At 42.4% G+C, this 18,304-nt stretch overlaps 1 long non-coding RNA gene across 1 annotated transcript in view; it reads right to left on the bottom strand.

Moving 5' to 3' along the window:
* Nucleotides 1-2,078: 2,078 nt before the first annotated feature.
* LOC146871097 (uncharacterized) overlaps nucleotides 2,079-18,304 on the bottom strand; it is a 28,269-nt gene continuing 12,043 nt past the window's right edge. The window contains exons 2-4 of the long non-coding RNA XR_014959501.1: nucleotides 5,473-5,573; nucleotides 3,152-3,238; nucleotides 2,079-2,186 (exon numbers count right to left, since the gene is read on the bottom strand). This is a non-coding gene — a long non-coding RNA (uncharacterized LOC146871097). The remainder of the gene's footprint in view (nucleotides 2,187-3,151; nucleotides 3,239-5,472; nucleotides 5,574-18,304) is intronic.

The following is an 18,304-nucleotide window of genomic DNA, read 5'->3' as shown; positions in this document are numbered from 1 at the left end:
GCACCGCAGACTTGCTTGAGCAAAACTGATTCAAAATGGCCGCTTGACGTAACGTGCAGCAACGTCGTACGTGGACCGCTGACTTGACAGTTGTACCGCTCAAGATGGCAGGCATACAAGGTCACGTGATGATGTAGATGAAAGCAGGCCAACGGGTATGACGTCACCGGATTGTAGGAAAGTTGTCTAAGGAATTTTCTTCAGAAAATATTGAAGAGTAGGCCACAGCTGAAGCCGGCACCACCATAGAGAGAACAACAAGAAAATATCGAAGTGTCCGCTGCTGGGCTCCTGGGATGCAGAGAATGACTGCAGGAACAATATCCGGAAAACTGCAACAACTCTCCTGGCCAGCACAATGCAGGTAAGATCGTCGCCAAAAACTGTTAGTAAATTATAAACGCCGGACTCTTCAGTAAAGATGAGGAAACATCAAGTTTATTCAGTCCAGCAGCATAACGGACACTTCTACGGCTGGCCAGGGATCAACTGTTCTCAACTGGAACGTCCACGCAGGGACAAACCCAGAATGTCAGAGAAGTATTTTAAAGTGACAGGGAACAGGAGACATACATAAAAGACTACACAAGCTACAGTAAATGGAGACTTGAGGGGCACTGTTAAAGGGTGGTGAGGGAATCCATGGTGCAGGTGGTCATTAGGGGCGCCAACAAACATTGTTGCACCGGGCACCACCCACGTTAAAGCCAGCCATCTCTGGGGAAACCCAAGAACAACCAAATGGCCTGCTCTGAATACAGGAAACTATTCAGAGGAATTATGTAGTCACTCCTTCCTAGGTGTTACCTAAATGTACACACAGAAGAGGAGCAGCACTAGTTCTGCGTTGCCAAGGTGTCGTAAACCTTCCAGGATCGGATACATTTCACCCGTGATAACCCTGGTGACGTGCAACCGGGATGATAAATGTTTTAAAGTGTTCACGCTGACGCAACAGAGAAACTGAGCTCGAGTGGGAGAGCGTAGCGCGGTCATTTACGGATGGTCCAAGAGGGGGCAGTGTTTAACTCTCGGAGTGGACATTTCCCAAGTCTAAAAGGAAGATCATCCTGGAGTAATTCTAAAGTCATTGGATGACTTCATCCTCCAGTAAACTGTAATTATCTGGGGAAGTCATCCCAAGCCCTCCTGAAGTATGCCTATAGGGTGGAATATTTAAATGAGATGACTCCTTGAGTCATCAGAGAAACTACTCTAGGACGGTGTCCTGATTACTTCATTTGAATATGCAGGATGATCTTCTACTACCCCAGGAATACCAGCTGACAATTTAAGGATGCGTATGGATTACTACAGGATGTTTTCAGGACAATTTCAAGATGAGTGTGGATAACTGTAGGATAAGTTTATGACAACTTCACGAGGAGTGTAGATTACTCTAGGGTGAATTCATGACAACTTTAGGTTGGATTACTCTAAGACAATTCAGGACAACCACAGGATGAGTGAGGATTAAATGTTTTGGATGGCTGTGGATTACCCCTGAATGTTCAAATATAACTTTTGTTGCATCACTAGTTGATGCAATTACACTCTTGTCACTGAGGTAGACTTTGGGAACACTAATTCATTCAGGAGTTCCTTCTCAGATTCACTACCACTTTACACCTCCATATACAAAAGAAAATAGCAATTGGACATAATAGAACCTCCTTATCTTTGCAATCAGGTAAATTATAAATAACAAATAATCTGATCTTATTTGTGTTTCATGGATCTCTGCCTTAAAAAGTGGACTATGGTATTTAAAGAATCTGAGCACAAAGTAGGTGATGCAAGAATGTCATATTTTGCATTTTAAAGCAGCATTTGGCTTCACTCACGCTCATTGGCTGTGTCTTCAGTTGAGGTACAGGTTTTTACTTTTTTTTGTTTATATGGTGGCCTTCTGTGGCAAAATTGAAAAGTAAAAATTTTGTATGAAAAAAAGGGAGGTACTAAAATGGCTGGTCAATGCGGATTTTGTTTTATTAGCAACATACTTGGTCCAAAGATACTGCAGAAGATAACACGAAAAGTACAAATAAAAAAAGGTCAACACACAAGCAATTTCATGTGCGGTTACAAAGTCTGACTTTTTCAGCTGAATTTTTATGGCAAGCTTCATCCTAATAGATCTTTTGTCCGTTGATGGTGTGTTGTTGATCTTGTACACATTTCATACACTGAAAGAATATCAAAAGCATAGATTAGTACCAGTCCGGTCTCCACAACTTTATTTCACATTTTCACAGGGCCAGCCAACCTTCAAAAAGCAGTGCAGCCCTTTACATCATACAGTAAGCCTGATGAGATAATTGAAGTATTGTTACAAGAGTTGATTAAATAACAATGAATGCACTTCTGGGTGGAACAATGAAGGGAGCATGTGGTGGAGTTAAGAGAGCAAGTGTGAGATTAACTTGTCCATCACCATTACTGTTCCTTTTCAAAATTAAGTGTGATGGAGTAAGTTGTAGATTCAAGGAAATCAGTTCATGATTTAGCCAGAGAAAGTCAACCAGCAAGCTTGCTTTTTTAGTGTTGATCCATTTTTCAGAAGAAAAAACACATTAGGGTGGATTCTAAACTCTACTCAGGGTTGCACTCAATGGTTTGACACTTGCATCTTTACACAGTATTCCCCTGCTTTTGAAAGTTGAGCTCATGGCATTTTGCACAGATGCAAGTTGTTTTGGTGGCACAATTTCACTTTAACCACTGAGAAACCTTGAGGCGGCATCTCTGGCAGCCTTTCAATCCTTGAGGAACCCAGGCAATCCACTTTTCTCTACCAGGACATTTCCAAAATGTGAGTGAATATAGTTTTCCTTTGTTTCTTTTGCTGATCAGCCTGCATCTAAACATATAAAGTATTACACTTGATATCATGTAACTTCACCATTATTGTAAGATGAAATGCAAGTCAGTGAAAGCTGATTTACTGACATTTGTAAACAGCATAATTGACAGTGATAAGGAATTACTGTGTTCAGAAACTTAGTAGCCATGTCAAAAAGATTTCTACAGGCCTTTTCTGTAAAGTTTCCTTTTGCAGGGAATCAAATTATCATTCAAACACTTAACAATGTGAAGGAATTATTTCAGATTGTAATGTCCACAAAATATAGAGGAAAATAAAGCAAGTCACCTTTAGTACCACAAATGATCCACTTCATGTTTCTGATCTGCTTTCATTCATTACCAGTGCTGAAATTGTTGAAGCGAATTGTTCTGCCTGCAAATGCATGATCCATAGTCATTTATGCATGTGTGTCTTAACTGCGTTACAATTAAATAAAAATAAGAGTTTTAAAGTGGACACTGTTAGACCTGCCAGCCCTTTGGCTGTCCCCTCCTCATTTTTCTTCATTTGCCCTCTAATTTTTCCGTCCACTAGTTTTTTTTGGTGTTGACTTAGAGGCTCTGGGCGCCCCATTATCACTAATTGATAGTGTGGTGCAAGGTGCTTCCCTAAAATGGAGGGAGAGTGAGAACTCCTCCACAAAATGGTGGCCTAAACTGTCAACTCAGAGCCTGGGCCATAGGCTGGCATGAGGGTTTCCAGAACCTTCTGGGCCACTCTAGACAGTCAAGGCCCAGGCTATATATAGAGGTGAGGTGCGACGGCCATTTTGTGTGAAGTGAGGTAGTCAGGAGCGAGGCATCTGGGTAGGGAGGTAGGTGCGCTGAGGGGGGAACTGACTGTTCTTAGGGCCTGTTTCTTCCCCCCCTCTGTTGACACTACCCTCTACCTAGTGACCTAGCCCTGCCTTCAGCCTCTGACCCTGGGATCACGTCAACCTTTTGTGCTCCCCGTCTAGCCAGGACCCCTGAAGTGATCCGGGGGAGAGAGTTACCATCTCCGGTAGAGAACCTGACTTTTGACCTTATACTCTACATCCCCGCTGTTGCCCGGAGCCCTAGAATAATCCGGATCGCTGAGGAAACGCCGGCTTACCCGCTGAAGGAAGTGTGGGGGAAGTCCGGCGAGCTCTGCGCAAGCGCGGCGTAGAGGGGAAGTTGCCGGGCAGTGGAGGCCTGAGGATCTTTCCGCCCCTCCGCTGTCAGGAGGAATCCAGGAAGGAGTGGGGCGGGATCGAGGAAGGCCGGTCCAACCCCCAGGGAGGAGCTGACATGGAGGGCCGACTCCAAACTCTTTGGTCTCTAGGAGGGCTGCCTAGAGAGCACGGGAGGAGCTGGGCCTTGTGAGGAGCGTGAGTGGGCTAAGGCGCAGAGTCAGCTGCGGAGGCTGAGGCTGACGCACGCCCCTGTGAGGTGGAACTCCCTGTGGGCTGGTTCTCACTACACTTGGACGCCGGCACTGTGAGGGAGCCAGTAGAGGAAAGGCTCTGCTACACACCCCCAACGATTGCCGTAGGAACCAAGTAAGCGAGGGGGGAAGAAGGTGTGTTGGTGGAGAGTGACACGGCGGTTAATGGCACATTGTGGGGGTAAAACTCCATTCAGTCTGGGCCCAAATTGTGAAAGGTTGATCGGAGAAGGGGGGACCAGGAACTGAGGGTTGTGAGGTTCCCCTGCAAATGAGAGCACCGTAACTGAGGGAACTGAACTTTAAGAGTCTGCTGCTGTCAGTAGTGGGAGGAGGTTGGCAGGATTACAGGCTCCAGAAAAAGAAAACAAGGAAATCACCAGTCATCTAAGTAGAAAAAGAAAACCCAGAACTGCAACAAGTAAGGAGGTTAATTTGTGAAGGCAATACCTGATTGAATTGAGGGTACTATTCTGCCCTATTTAAGTGAAAATAACGTAAAGCTGATGCTTAAATGTTTATTTGAGAGACCAACTGTTGATATTCTATGCCTCAGCTGTCACCTCCTCCCCAGAAATATCGGTGCTGCAGAGCGGTTGACTAAACTTATTTTCTGCCAGTTAGCCTAGAGCAGGGAGCCCATGCTGGTAATGTACTAATGAATGTAAATTGATAGGCTGGTAATGTACTAATTAATGTAAATTGATATGCCGGTAAGGTACTAGAAAATGTAAATTGATGTGACAAAGCAAAGTTCACTTATGCGTTTATTCGAGAAATCGTTGAATGCAATGTTTTAATGCCGGCAATCTGTGGGCAACATCTATAGTAGTGAATCATTGAACTGTATGTAACTAGAAAAAAAACCAAGATATAAGGAAAGATAAAGCTTTTCTAACTTTTCAAATTTCTTGGTGTAGCGTCATTTTTAGTGGTGGTATGCTGGAGTGCTGAGGTGAATGTGACGCAAGCACGACATGTTACTCTGGAGCAAGGCCTTTCCACCTGAGCCAAGCCACCGTAGGACTCTAGGTCTAACAAACACATTTGGTGAACCAGAACATACAGGCAGGGTAATAGTGTTGTACATTTTGGCGATGTGTTTGAGGGTCATAAAAAGGAGTCTACATTAACCCCTTCTTAAAATATATCCTTCACTTATCTTGTCAGCAGTCATGATCATCTTCCAAAGCCCTCACCATTGCATGTGGTAGCACATATTCATTTAAACGGGTTGCTGGGCAATTCATTGCATAGTAGTCATTTTCATCAATATGGATAATGAGCCATATACCAATTCCTAAAAGAGAAAACAAGTGAGATTGAATCATGAGTCTTAAAAATTGGTGTTTGCTTTGCAACTGAAACGGTCAATAGTTGTATGAGCTGAAAAAGGTGCAACATAAAACATAATTAAATGTGCCATGCAAACATTTTTTCGCTTTCATATTTTTACATGGCAAGCAGCTGAGACAATTAATAGACGGATTCACTAAAACTGCGGTCACTGAAAACAGACATAGGAGATGCCAAGGACAAGTAGTGTTGCACAGGCTTGCTACCATACAATTATATGCAACTGATGCTCATTTATATCAGCTTACCTTATGGTCACCAACATTCTTGCTTGTAAACTGGTCTGTGTAGCGAGGAACAATGTGCACATCCACGGTAATGGCAGTGACAGCAGATTGAAGTTTGTTTTATGAGTTGAAGATGAATCACGTTCCATAACACCTCTGGGTGTGCAAACAGTTGTTGGGTGCATCATGACTTGGTAGAATGGCGCAGGGTAAAGTTTTGATGAGGAAATATTTGTATAGCACTGTGTGGCAACGTCATGGTTTTGTCTTTCATTTGAATAAGTGACTAGGAGACAGCTACAGTTTATCCCTAAAACATTGTTTTATGGCTTTAAAAAACATTTAGCTTCAAAATAAGGCACAAAATGCACAACAAAGATGCCAATTTACCTGTATGGGATTGCTGAAAATAGGGTCACTGCCAATGAGATAGAGGTGAATTGCTTATTATTAAAGATAAAAGTGCATAAGCGAAACATGGCAATATAGATTCTCAAAAAATAAAGTACACTCAGATTGAACAAATATTTCCTTGGAAAAGATGCTGCGCTGTGAGTCTGCAAATAGTTTCTATTACAGTAGATGCGCAAGTCTAAGGCCCCCTTTTAAAAAAAAATAATCTTATCATAACATGCTATTTTGGCTTCAAGGTGTATATGTGGGCATGAGTACATAAATATTTACTGCACCTTCAATTTTCACTCGTAACATATTTTTAATGGAGTTACATTGGATATATATATATATTATCTACTGGCGGTCGCCAGTAGATAGTTATAGTTAGGACCGTGTTTCCATAGGAAATCCGCAACATTCTATTTGGAATAACTTTGGCGCCGGTTGACGGATCCTCGCGAAATTTTCAAAATAGGTGGGGCGCTCCGCTCCGCTCCTACCCTGAAAGTCTCGGGGGGATTTGTCAAGCGGGGGCTGAGAAAAAAGGGAGGTCCCAAAACGTGTTTTCCCCATGCAATTTTCCATAGGGACCTTTAGTCCAAGGTACAGCCCGAACGACTGAACAGAATTACTTGAAATTTGTCAGTGAGGTAGTCCTCAGGTCAGGGATGTGCCTTTTGCAGGTCTGGTGTCAATCTGTTCAGTAGTTCCTGAGAAAATCAAAAGTAAAATCATATATATATGTGGGCGGAGCCTAACCACACATCTCATCCTGAGATCTGATTGGCTGTCAGCACTTCATCCAAGAAGTGTTGGCAGCCATCTTGGGACCAATATACATGATAGCACCTCATTAAAAAGCATTGCAGTTAATAGAAGGTTTTAAGACTTTAGTTACATTATAAATCATTTGTTGATGGTACCATACTCATTTTAGGAATTGTGGTATGTTCTAAGGTGATTTCACCATGTGAAAAAGCCTTCTGCTGGGATATCATGATTGAGAGAAAAGTATTTTCTCATGCTTTTCCCACAGAGGTTTGGAAGGTGATCTATAAGCTAAACTGAGAGCTTATTTTCTGTAAATTCACATTATCTTTCTCAGTCATGTGAGAATGAAGTCTGACATTCTCAGTAAAACATGTACATCCTACAAGGGCAGAGACTGTCAGTTGATTCCTTTGTGTTCTACTGCAGCTTCCCAGAGTGTTCCAAAGAACAACTAGAGCGCTAACAGTCCTACTTATGATAAACGTATGGCACACCTGAAGCCATCTTGCTTGGATTAAAGTGGTAACTCTTAAAACATTTAATTTAAAAAGGAACAAAATGAGGGGGTTCATTTTTCCATAAAAAGTATGATTAGTGCTGCAGAAAGAAAATTAGGGCACATTTTGAGTGACTTCTCAAATCCTCTTCTATTTCATTAAAAAATTCTGACATGCAGACTGAAACATGCACTTTCAATACCAGCAGCAGTTTTCCCTGGTGAGCAGTAGCTTTACTACAGTGATCTAATGAGCAAAAAGAGTGCTAACATTCTGAATTTATGGCAAATGTGTGACACATTTGAATGCCTTTGGAATCAAAGTAAAAAACTGAAAGTATTTCCTACTGAGGAGACTGCAGTAAATGAGGAAATTAGGAAACTTCATAACAAATAAGTCTGCCAAGATGGCCACCAGAGACAAAAGAGCCCAAATGTAGCCCAAATATCACCCAGATGTAGCCCAAGTATAGCCCAATGACAGAATGTCCCAGAGTGTTCTTAAAAACAACTAGAGCACTTACTGTCTTCATTATGACAAAAGTATGGCACACCTGAAGCCATCTTGATTGGAATAAACTGGTAACACTTAAAACATTTAATTCAAAAAGGAACACAATGAGGGGGTTCATTTTGCCATAGAAATTATGATTAATGCTGAAGAAAGAAAATGAGGGCACTTTTTGAGTGACTTCTCAAATACTCTTCTATTTCATTAAAAAATTCTGACATGCAGACTGAAACATGCACTTTTAATACCAGGAGCAGACTTCCATGGTGAACAGTAGTTTTACTACAGTGATCTAATGAGAAACTAGAGTGCTAACATTCAGAATTTATGGCAAATGTGTGACATATCTGAATACCTTCATGATGGAATCAAAGTAAAAAACTGAAAGCATTTCCTACTGAGGAGACTGCAGTACATGAGGAAATTAGGAAACTTCATAACAAATAAATCTCCCAAGATGGCCACCGGAGACAAAAGAGCCCAAATGTAGCCCAAAATCACCCAGATGTAGCCCAAATATAGCCCAATGACAGAAGTGTGCAAAACACTTATTATTTTGTGTTTTTGCAGTGTTATATAGTGCAGACTTGTCAGGTATTGGAGTGCTTTACATGAGCATTGGTTACATCACACAAGAACAAATTCATTTTGGTTGTAGACATGGGGACACTAAGTGATTTGACCAGAATCACAGAATGTCGAGCTGAAGCAGAAACTCCAACCTGGTTCCCCAGTTGCAAAGTCTGCAGTTCTGGAAGTAACACCACATCCTCTCCCCTAAGTGCAACATTTAATCAAGTGGTCAACTGGATAAAAAAACATAAAGATAACAAATAATTTAAAAGTGCTTTCTCGCTATTTGAAAACTCAGAAAATATGTCCTTATTTTTGTCTTTTAGAGCACTAACCATAATTTTGATGCCAATAAGACCCTCTCATATATGTAATTTCTAAAGGAAATGCTCTAGGTATTACAGTTTTGATTACATCAAGATGACGTCAGGCATTCCACACTTTTGTAATAAATATAGAATGTTAGCAATCTAGTTGTTCATTAGGATACTGTTGAGAGGCAGAGGCCAGGGGCACGGACTCTGAAAATTGAAGGCAGGTAGGAGGGTGCAAAGGCAACAATTTAACCACACTGAGCAGGCAGGAAGGGCCGTGGCAGCACAACAGACTATGGAGGGCAGTGGAAAGGGGGGCAGGGGTAACAAACCAACAATACAGGACTTGCAAGAGAGGCTGTGACAATGTAATAGACCATTGTGGGCAGAAGGAAGAGGCAACGGTAGTACAACCATACATGCCAACAGACCCGATTCAGCCAGGAAACGTCCAATGTTTTTAAGCTCAAATGGGCTTTATTTGATCTGTCTCCTCTTTTTCAATGTAACTCAAAGGGGAAAATCAATACCCCAGTTTTTTTTCAAAATCTCCATCTTACCAAGTTCAAAATGTTCGCAAGTATGGTACATTGGATCATGGAAGGAAATGGGGTAGGGACATGGACTTGGATAACAGAGGACAAGAGGGACATGGAGAGGTGCACCAAACAGACCCTGCATGGCAGGCATCAGGGTTTGCAGCAGCACAATACACCACACAGGGCATGCGGGACGGGAGTGCAGCACAACAATCCACAGAAAGCAAGAGGGAGGGGACAGGACCATGCACATGGACAACAGAGAACAGAGGGGCAAGAGGCAATGGTAGCTAGCTGACCATAATGGACAGACAGGAGAGAAAGCTGCAGCATAACAGACCATAAAGGGCAGGAGGGACGGATCAGGGGCATTACAATGGAACAGATAAGCCAGGAGGGAGGGAGTAGGGGTCTGCACATGTAAACAGAGGGCTGGGGGCAAGGGGGCAGGGCAGGAGCAGCAAGATAGCCATGGAGGTCAGGCAGGATGGGCACTAGAAGCAAGACACACCATGAAGAGCAACAGTGAGACTGTGATGGCATACACACAGACCATGGAGGGAAGGTGGGAGGGGGTCAGGGGCAGCTAACTGACCACACAGGGAAGGTGGGAGGGGCCATGGCAGCACAGAAGACCATGCATGGCAAGTGGGAGGGTTAGTGGCAGCACAATGGCTATGATGGGCAAGAAGGAGGGTGCAGAGGCATGCACAAAGGACGATGGAGGATAGACGGGAGGGTCAGGACCTGTGCACAGACAAGAAAGTTCAGGGGAAGGGGCCTCACAACAGACCGCACGGGGCAGGCAGGAGGAGCAGTTGCAGCACAACAGACCAGGGAGGGCAGAAGGGTGTGGCAGTACAATGGACCATGTAGAACAGGAGGAAGAGGATAGGGGCATGGCATGTGGACAGGCAGGGTGGAGGTGGCAGGGACAGGTTACAGTCATCTGACAATGCTAGGCAGGTGGGAGGGGAGTGGCAGCTCAACAGAACACTCAGAGTAGATAGGAGTGGCAGGTCCATGGAACATGGTGGGCAAAAAGGATGGAGCAGGGGCATGCACAAAGACATCGGAGGGCAGGGGGAAGGAGAATAGGGGCAGCAAGCTAAGCACAGAGTTTAAGCAGGAGGTCAATGATGGGGCATAGAATTGGGCAATGGAGGGCAGGAGGAGTGGACTGGTACATCATACTAAATTGAGGGCAGTGGCAGCACATCAGACCATGCATGGCAGGAGGGAGGAGGCTAGTCCATGGATTCACACAACAGAGGATAGGGAGGAGGGGGATGGGGCAGCAAGCTAACTGTTCAGAGAAGGCGGGTATTAGGAACTTTATTGTTTTTAAAACGTGTGTCTATGCGAACTACTTAAAATATGAACAAGTATGCAGCATAATCTCACTTTTATTCAGGAAGAAGAGGACGTTTGTGACTGTGACTCCGGGCTCACTTGGCAGAAACACCCCCTGACCCTCCACCCCCTATCGCAAAATGTAATGCCCGTGAAAAGGGTAGGTGAACACAGTGTTATATAGAACATAGTCCTGAGAGCACGATTGAAAATGAAAACTAGATATAGTGTATGGTATAAACTATGCACCAAAAAGTGTGATATAAGATGAACCGGGCGTGAAATATAATATGCAATACATTGTGCGCAGTGACAGATTCATTGGAGAGCGCGAGATAGCACAGGCACTAGCGCGTGCTATGCGATATGCGCCTTGGAGTGTAATATGCACAGGGCAGTGTTGTGTAACCTAACTAGTCTCTAAAGTTGTAATATAAAATATGTGCTGGGGAGTGTAACGTTGCATATGCACTGTGACAATGATATGGATCCCAGATTGTAATATGTATGGCATAGCACTGTGCGTTATAACATAGGCATCGAGGAAGGCACGTTAGGTGGGGCAATATAACCCGTGCGAAGACAAGTGTGGCATGACATATTCACGGGGTGGTGTTACAGTGCACATGGGCTACAGAGTGTCATAGCATATGCACTAGCTGGTGGAATACAACACAGAGGTGTGTGGCACTCGGCAGGCAATGGTGGGTGTAACACAGCATTGGGCTCTGCCAGGAGCGCGCTGTGACTCTCAAGTGATGTTCGTCCCCTTTCCAGAGAGTAAAATAAAAAGTATTACACATTCGGCAGTGGATGTGTGTTTTATTAACCGTGAGGGGGGTTTCTTGCATAGTTTTGGTCGAATTTTTGTCGAATCCCCTTTGAATGGCTTGGTGTGCATGTGTATTAAATGTGCCCGTCAATAGCTACCCATGTTTGTATAAATAAACGACAAGGGTGTCTGCCGGGATTAGGCACGGTAGGGCATCAGACATGTCAGAGCTTCACTAGTGGTGTAAATACATTCCACGTGGATTCATTGTATGCATAGTCGCCTTTTAATGAATATCACGCAAATCGTCATGGTGATAGGTACGTACGGTTTGTCCAGCATGTCCTAGGTGTGTCTATAAATATATATTTTTTAAAAATAATAAAAAACAGTGGCCGGCCCTGGGGATTGGGGTCAAAAAAATATAATTAGGAGACAGGCCCTGGGGGATGGGGTCATCAGGGCCAATAAATTAGAATAAGAAGGGGAACCACACTGCCCCCCTTCTTAAAAAATTAAAATAAATAAAAGACTGGCATCGTGCCGGAGGCCACGCCCCCTCCTTGCAGCACTCTGCAAACGCACCCCCTGGCGAGTTGTAAGTTGGGGAATTAATTCCTCTTCAATACTGAGGGTCCCTGAGGGCCAACTAGCCCAACAGGCATCTCCAGTATGCACCAGGGAGCTGCGCTGCAGACAGGTGTTCTGAGGCCAAGCCCCTTTTTACACCTCTCTGCAACGCAGCTCTGTGGAGCTTACTGGAGGTACCTAGTGGTATAGTTTGACCCTATGGACCCTTAGGATTCAAGGGAACTTAATCTCTCAACTTAGAACAGCCACAGGGTGTGTTTACACAGTGGTGAAGGGAGGGGACGGGGCCTGAGGTGACGTGTGCAAACACGCACTATGGCACGTTTTAAATTGGGGATATAATTTCCCTTCAATACTGAGGGCCCCTGGGGGCTAACTAGCCCACCAAGTGCTTCCAGTAAGCGCCACTGAGCTGCATTGCAGAAAGGTGGTCCAGGCCGTGCCACTTTTTACACCTCTCTGCATCGCAGCTCTGTGGCACTTACTGGAGGTACCTAGTGGGCTAGTTGGACCCTAGGGACCCTCAGGATCCAAATTAACTTAATCTCCCAACTAAAAACGGAAACAGAGCGTATTTACACAGTGGTGAAGGGAGGGGACGGGGCCTGAGTTAACGTGTGCAAAAACGCCCTGTGGCCTGTTTTAAGAGGTAGTTTTAATCCCCCTGCCCTATTATATACTAGGGGCTTACAGAGGAGGTCATGCTAATCACAGGGGGACCCCAACGCATAATGTTCCCTAGTGTATGTAGGTGTTTTCACTGTATTCTAAGTGTCTTTTAACATAGCACTGGCTCTAGGACTGGTTAGTCAGACTCAGTTACCACCAGTATCCGCCTGAAAAAGTTGAGGGTACAGGATGATTTTGCAACAAGGATTCTTTCTGCTCTTCTTTTTATTCTTTCTGCACGTTATCCTTCTTCCTGAACTTTTCTTCGTCTTTGAGGACTTCTGTTGCTTCTTTCTGCACTTCTTTTTTTTCTTTCTGTGCATTTTTTCTTCTTTCTTCACATGTCCTATCTCTGTAGGCATAGTTAGAAATTAGCATTTAAAAAACCTTTGAAATTCACAGAAAAAACCATAGGTTTCAGGCACGTTATAGTTAGGAATTAGCATTTAAAAAACCTCAGAAATTCACAGAAAAAACCATAGGTTTCAGGGGTGTTATAGTTAGCTGGACTTTTCACTTGTACAAAACCATTGAAATTTCCCTGTTATAGTTAGTTCAGCTAACTATAACTCGCGCGCCTGCAATGCACTGCTGATGACGTCACATATTACATCACTCATGACATGGTCAGTGACATCACTCATGACATCACTGATGACATCTCAAATGACATCACTGATGACATCATCCTTGTGATAGAGTGGCAGACCTCCTCTCACCCTAATATAACCTTTGATACACACATTCAAAAATAGAGACTAAAATTTTCAAAACAATGGACATACCAATACCAGTTACAACAACCTCTTCAGTAATTCTAAGATCAACATACACATCCACTCATTCACCAACAGTCCTATACAATCACTCATACATGTACTCACTCATCATATGTACTCATACACCTATACATCCTGTTACACAATGCCACTCATCCATAGAGTTACTCACACACATTGTCACTCATGCTAATAAAGAATCAAACATACATTTACTTGCATATACAGTTATACACACACCACCACACTTACTTCTACGGAAACTTACACATACTTAGTCTTTTAAACAATCACTTACAGAAACACATACTTATTCATACAGGAACTCTTTCAATCTCTCACTCTCACATATACTCACTTATATACACCAATAGTCACATATACTAGTTTAAAACATATGTAGTTACTCATAAAGATACTATTGAGACAGTCATTCACTCACTAACACACCCATACACACACTCATCCACCCATACAGTGCTGCACACATGCTGTCTTCAACACATACAAACAGTGAGTCACTCTTTCATGCACCTATGCACTACGTAATACCCCCCACCGAACCATGCAGACACTCAGACTGATACTCAAAAAACCAACTAATAACCTATATAGACACCCATGTAGCTACTCACCAACCCATGCAGCCACTTATACACAAAGTGAGAGACTGATACAGATATTTACATATTTAAACATTACTCACTAAGCCATGTATTCACTATGATACACTTAATCAGTCAGTTACACAATCAATTTTTCAAAAACAAATCATCCATTTAGACACTTATATACCCATTTATTCTTCCAGCGACCTTGAGCTATACATATATAAAACATATTTAATTTTCAGAAAAACAGACATTCACTGGATGATGTCATCAGTGATGTCATTTGAGATGTCATCAGTGATGTCATGAGTGATGTCACTGACCATGTCATGAGTGATGTAATATGTCATCAGCAGTGCATTGCGGGCGCGCGAGTTATAGTTAGCTGAACTAACTATAACGGGGGAATTTCAATGGTTTTGTACAAGTGAAAAGTCCAGCTAACTATAACACCCCTGAAACCTATGGTTTTTTCAGTGAATTTTATATATATATATATATATATATATATATATATATATATATATATATATATATATATATATATATATATATATATATTTTTTTTTTTTTCTTGGCAAGGGGATATAGTGATCAAGTGATCAACACAGCTTTGGCTAAAGTTTGCATTCAATCTAGAAATGATCTACTGACTTGCACCACTACCATTGGATACAAAAATAAGGGAACCATAGCTTATGAAGACACTGACAATAATCCAATGAGATTTATAACAATATATAGTAGTCAAGTTCAAGTTCAAATAACTTTATTCGATTGTAAGATTTAACAATCATAAAAGCACAATACATGGATAAACATTTCACAGATAAATTGTTTAAAAAAGCTGTCCAATACTTATGTATGATGGGCGGACTATGTAAACAGAATGAGTAAAGGCATCTAGCAGAATAATCAGGTTTAAGAATATAAATAATTTGTTCAAAGTTAAAAATCATTAGGGAATAGGACAATAAAAACAGCATAATTATCCCTCCATACTTTTCCTGAAAGTAATAGCTAGTTTTAAAAAGCTGCTTACATATAAAGTACAATCACAGTTCAAAAGTTGAAGGAAATAAAGTGCTGGTTTAATCTGTGTAAAATTTAGTTTCTTTAAACAAGGCTTTAGATATAGCCTTCGAGGTACTGAATAATACGGACAAAAGAATAAAAAGTGTTCCAGATCTTGCGGAGACTTTCCGTCGCAGCAGCAAGCAGGTAGCACTTGTCCACGATGGGACCCTCTTGGTACAGCCAGTAGGAGGTGGAACAGGTCAAATCGGAACCTGGTCAACAAAAATCGTTCGTAGCCAGATATAGGCCACGAGAGATATGGTTCCAAATGTAAGCATGTTTTAAGTAGAGCGTGTTTCCTGACACTACATTTCATAAACTCTGCCTCCTCCCGGGCAAGGTACCTGGTTGTAAGAAATGCTTTTTTTACAAATGTGACATCAGCTTTTGTTATAGTGGATGGGGTTAAAAACAGGGCTGGCCGTCCAAGTTCGGTAAGACAATCTTTTATACATTTCAGCCATGGGACCTTGAATCTACCATCCCAGGTTAAGGCTTCTCTTAATATATCGTTGGTAAGGGGTATATCATTATTCAACCAAGAATTCATCCAACAAAGTATGGGATTTGCGGCTAGTCTATCGCTTAGAAAGGGCAAACCTAACTCCTCGTGAACCGAGAAGTTACCAGTGCCCCTAGGCAGCCTTAGGATCTTCTTTAAGAAATTATTTTCTGTGACCTCTAGGTCTCGCGTCTGGCTATAGCCCCAGAGTTCACTACCATAACAGGCAACTGCAATGCTCTTTGCTTGGTATAATTTAAGCAAGGCCGCCACCGGGCTGTTGCCCATTTTTCTCGCAAATCCTAATATGGCTGCGTTGGCCCGAGTCATTTCGCCCTTTTTTTTATGGACTGCTGGGCCCCAGGATAATTGGTCATCAAGAAGAATTCCAAGATATGAGAAAGTTTTAGATGTTGGAATTTTTTCCCCATTTATAGTAAAGGAATTTGGTTTTCGCGAACCATGGCCAATTTTCATGACAAACGACTTGGTGTTATTGATACTGAGGCCTCGGGATTCCATAAAAAGATAAAATGAATTTAAAAGTGTCTGGAGACCGTTCGCTGTCCTTGAAATCAGGACGGCGTCATCTGCATAAAGCAGAACCGGAACTCCTCTTGAACCTACATGAGGATAATCCGTACCTGATCTCAGCAAATAGTCCTCTAACTCGTTAATGTACAGGTTAAAGAGGAATGGGGCCAAGATACACCCTTGTCTAACACCCCGATTAATTCTTATGTCCCCGGTCACTTTCAAATCTTGGGTGTAGCGAACGTTCGCTCTTGTGTCAGAATGCAAATCAGCCAATAGATGGATTAGGTTTTGCTCGACACCCATCTTTAACATGATATCCCATAGTTTACCCCTATCCACGCAATCAAAAGCGGACGATAGGTCCATAAAAGCCAGATGAATAGTTCCCTTCCGGGCCAAAGTATATTTACCTGTAATCAAGTATAGATTCAGGCATTGGGTCACAGTTGAGTGACCAGGTCTGAATCCATATTGTATTGGAGACAGAATTTTATTCTCTTGGGCCCATGTTGTCAATCTGGTCAGGATTACACCCCCCACTACCTTTGCTACTGAGTTTATCAATGAGATTGGTCTGTAACATGATGGGTTGCTGCGATCACCCTTTTTAAACACGGGGACAATTGTCGAGTGCCCCCATGACTTCGGGCAACCCAAAACCGTTGCAGCATTTATTACTTTAGTTAGTACGGGGGCCCAAAGTGATGTACAAGATTTAAAAATATCCGGAGGTAAGCCATCCGGTCCAGGTGCCTTATTTCCAGTTAGCCCTTGAATGGCCTTTTCTACCTCGTTATCCAGAAAGCACAGAGAATTCGCCCTTATAGTTAAAAAATCATATTCTGCTTGTTGCTTATTACTCTTAAAGTTTACACTAAAATGATTAACCCAGTCCTCCTCTGGGATATTAGTTCCTAGATCTGAATCACTGGGGTTGTCGAATAGGGGTTTATTTATAATTTCCCAGAATTTACTGCTGTTGCCCAGAGTTGAGGGGTCAAGCAAAGAATCCCAGGTAATGGCCTTGATTTCCTTTTTACGACCAGCAAGTGCTTTCTTGTAAGTCGCACGTAGATTTTTAATTAGGCCTGAGTCCCTAGGTATGATTTTCAATGCTTTTCTTAGGTCTTTGCTTGCCTTGGAGCAGGTGTGGTCAAACCATTTAGGGTAATTTCTAGTTTGTCCCTTCACAGGAACTAGCAGCATGGAACCTACAATAGACACCACGACCTCAAATGAGGCTAAGGTTTGTTCATGGGAAATAGATGTTGATACACAAGCCGCAAGTTCCTGGCCACATAACTTATTAATTTCATTATAAAAGTTATCATGGTTAACTAAATTCCACTTCAATCGACGTTTACCATTAATACATTTTAAGGTTCCCCGGTCTTCGCGGAGCCCACGCAATTCAAAAATTCCACCACCCAATATGATAGTTATGCGGTTATGATCACTAAAAATATTTGATTGAATAGTGAAACTAAAGGCCTGGGTGGTAAGGTCAGCGGACAATATCATATGGTCTATAAAAGACCCGTGAGCACAGCCTTTAAAAGTTGGCACGTCATATACCTTGTCCTCCGGTACTAAAGACATAGCTACATACAAATTATTTTCATTTAACAAATCATTTAAGAGGGTTCCACATCTAGTGTGGTTAAAATGAAAGCCGTTCGCGTTGTTACAACCTAGAGACCCCATAGGGGTATCTCGAGGGTTACCGCAGGGGTGCACATTAAAATCTCCAACTATTAATAAATTGCGCGACATCACACCTGCGCCTTCTGCCAACGTATCTTTCAAAGACATTATATTACAATCCCCTTCACTGTATGTAGCATAATAAAAGTTGATCAAGGTCAAATCACGTTTGCCTCTCTTAAAGTCAAGTATTTGGACATTTCTGTTTGCGTGATATAGGTTACGTATAACACAGGAAAGAGCCAAATTTACA

The sequence above is a fragment of the Triturus cristatus genome, chromosome 1_1 (genome assembly GCF_964204655.1).
Source record: "Triturus cristatus chromosome 1_1, aTriCri1.1, whole genome shotgun sequence".
Taxonomy (NCBI): Eukaryota; Metazoa; Chordata; class Amphibia; order Caudata; family Salamandridae; genus Triturus; species Triturus cristatus.
The sequence above is the reverse complement of the archived record's forward strand: the minus strand, read 5'-3'. Positions and strand labels throughout refer to the sequence as shown.